The following is a 3101-nucleotide window of genomic DNA, read 5'->3' on the forward strand; positions in this document are numbered from 1 at the left end:
TTGGAAATCTGTTTTATAATCTATTTTATATCTTACCTTGGTTGGGTTTCTATTTCCAAGTTGTTTACTCACGTAGCTCACTATCATTCGAAAGATAGAACATAAATAACGAAAACAAAATGAAATCAGTGGTAAGATTAACAGTTTGGAAAAGTTTCTGGATGCAACTGCGAGTCTGTGCTTACTTGTGAAATTGTGTGGGTCTCGTATGGTTCTATTTAATACCTTTTAGATGAGAAAGTTTGACCTGCGTAAATGTGAAGATAATTGTGAAACCTTTTGATAAAAGGCGTGACATGGGATTACTATGACTATTATGTCCTGTGCTAAAATAAGGAAAGTCTGTCAGAAGTTGAGTATCATGCTAAACATCTTTCCAAAATCCTGACACAGACCTATTCATCCGAGTTGTCAAAGCATTAGTATGGATGCAACCTTAGAGCCGACAAAAAATCTTTCCATGCCTGCTGAAGAATTTTCCAGGAGTACAATAGGAAGGTACAGCATCGACCCCGCGGTACACGCCACGGAATCTACGTTGCTTGGTCGAGGAAAGCAGCTATTTTTATCTATTTTCATTTATTTATTTATTTATTTATTTATTTATTACTATTATTTTATCAAACTTTTGGTTAAAAGGTTGGCTGTTTAGTTGGTAGAATTTCAAAAATCTAAGCTAAATTTTGATGCTATTCAACTTAACTCTTTAGAGAAATTGCTTCAACAGATCCAAGTTTATCTTAAGAGCAGCATTTACGGCATCCGTCTCTACGGATTGCAAAACCAATCGATTTTTTTTCTATGATTGCATCAGTTACCCCTATTGCCTTAATAATAATGGTAACTGGTGCAATTATTTCTTATTATTCACTAAACCTATTCCTCATTTTCGTATTTCAATGGTTTACAAACGTCTTTCATCTAAGCTAAATGCCTTTACCTTTACCGCCTTTTTCAGATTGTTTTTGTCTGAAAAGTAATTCGGAATTAATTGTGCAAACAACGCTGAGCCAAACGAGCAAGCAAGATGGAAATCAAATGAAGCCTAGGCTATTCAAAGGAAATTATGCAATTTCTAAAACCAGTTGCTTCTCGTGCAAGGAATCGAACGCGGGTCTCGCCACCAGGCCACATGAGGATCTGTATTATTATTTGGTTTAAATAAGTATTATTATTTGGTTTAAATATGTTAACCACAAAAGCAGCTTGTGTTGTCCAACAGTGGTGTCAGATTTAGTCTCTGATTGATGCTAATCATACGCAAAAAGGTGGTGCCGCAGTAATTATAATAATTAAATCTTAATATCGATCTACATGTTTCCCGTACTTGTGTCAGACAAACATTCATATGCGTGCGTGTCTGTAAATGTAACCCTAAATCCAGCCAGGTTTTTCTGTACACTCCGTTAAGATTTGTCGGTGACTTTTATGAACGTTAGAACACAAACGATGCTAACCCATTAACGAAGTTGGAAGAAAGGGAACGACAAGAGGAACCAGACGGAAATAAAAAAGGGAGGAATGGCGATTTTACAATAGCAACTCTGTTTCCGCTGAATGTGTGTAGATTAAAGCATCAGTTTTATTGAAAATGAAGTCTGCCAAAAGTTATTTTTGTGTTAATGGCGGGATGCAGACCTCGAATTTCTCAACTGCAGACTTGTAAATTCTTTCTGGTATTTCTCGAGGAAAGAAATTGGCAACAGAAAGAGCCTTTGGAGGCGCAGTTCGCTGTTTCGAAATAGCTTTGGAGGATGTAGCACATCTAATTTGACGATCAAATGGGCAAAAGGAAAGAATTTTTCTGACAAGGATCAATGGTGGAGAGATTATGGCACTTCCCCCCTCCCCACCATCTAACAAATCATGTGATCTGATACCATTACTGATCACAAGTTTATGTTTTTATAAGCACAATCTTACTTCTTCAAGAAATCCAGTGTGGTCTAGTGGCTAGGATACGCGGCTCTCACCCGCGAGGCCCGGGTTCGATTCCTGGCGCGGGATATCAATAACTTTTTTATGTTATGTCTTCTATCTTACCTTGGTTGTGTTTCTATTTCCAAGTTGCTTACTTGTGCATCATTGTTATTCGAAGGATGAAACATGAAGAAAGAAAGAAAAAAAATGTATTAGATCAAAATTTGATTTGTGTAAATGTGAAGAAAATTGTGATACATTTTGAAAAATTCGTGATATGGACTTACTATGACTATTATATCGCGTGTACTATGACATATCGCATGTTAAAATAAGGAAAGTCTCAGAAGTTAAGTATCATGTTAAATATCTTTCTAAATTACTGAAAAAGACCTTTGTTTCCATGTTGTCAAAGCATTAGTATGGATGTGACACTAAAGCCGACACAAACCTTTTCCATGTCTACGGAAGAATTTGCCGAAAGTACAGTAGGAGGCACAGCATCGACCCCGCGGTACGCCCCACGGAAACAACGTTGCTTGGTCGAGCTAAGTAACTTTATTTTCTACTTCTTTTTACCAAACCTTACTCTAGAGAAATGACTTCTGCAGATCCAAGTTAATCTTAAGAGCAGCATTTACGAGATCCGTCTCTACAGTGCCACCGCTACAGAGCCAATCGGAATTTCGGGAGAAGCACGGGGAGTCTTGAAGCTGTCACTAAAGTTGCCACACACCACAATGTTCTATTCTTTCGAATAATTTTATGTCTCGCCCCCTCCCTCTCCTTTCAAAAAAATAGACAAGCAAAAAGAAAATACGACCTAGAATCCTTATGTTACTTTTGTCTATAAGCTTGGATATGCGGCGTCACCCCCCCCCCCCATGTCATAACTTAAACATATGTAATACCTCCTCTCTTCCTAAAATATTGAGAGGTTACCGTTTTCTAATCATCAAAATAGAACATCTTACCGATATCACTGTGATAATACCGTGCTATTTATTCTTTCTACGTCCTCCCTTCCGCACCAGCCACTAGATCGTTCAGCATTGAAGCCTCGTCTGCACAGAGAACCACGTCGTTTGCTGCAGTGCACTCTGCCTCACTTCCTTTTCCATCTTCCATGAGAACAAGAACAAGAACGCAATCGCTGGAACAGTCCATCATATTCCGCGAAT

At 38.1% G+C, this 3101-nt stretch overlaps 1 non-coding gene across 1 annotated transcript; it reads left to right on the forward strand.

Moving 5' to 3' along the window:
* Positions 1-1935: 1935 nt before the first annotated feature.
* Positions 1936-2007, forward strand: TRNAE-CUC (transfer RNA glutamic acid (anticodon CUC)). Its single transcript has one exon. It is a non-coding gene; the product is annotated as a tRNA-Glu (tRNA).
* The last annotated feature ends 1094 nt before the right edge of the window (positions 2008-3101 follow it).

The sequence above is a fragment of the Penaeus vannamei genome, chromosome 6 (genome assembly GCF_042767895.1).
Source record: "Penaeus vannamei isolate JL-2024 chromosome 6, ASM4276789v1, whole genome shotgun sequence".
NCBI classification, from domain to species: domain Eukaryota; kingdom Metazoa; phylum Arthropoda; class Malacostraca; order Decapoda; family Penaeidae; genus Penaeus; species Penaeus vannamei.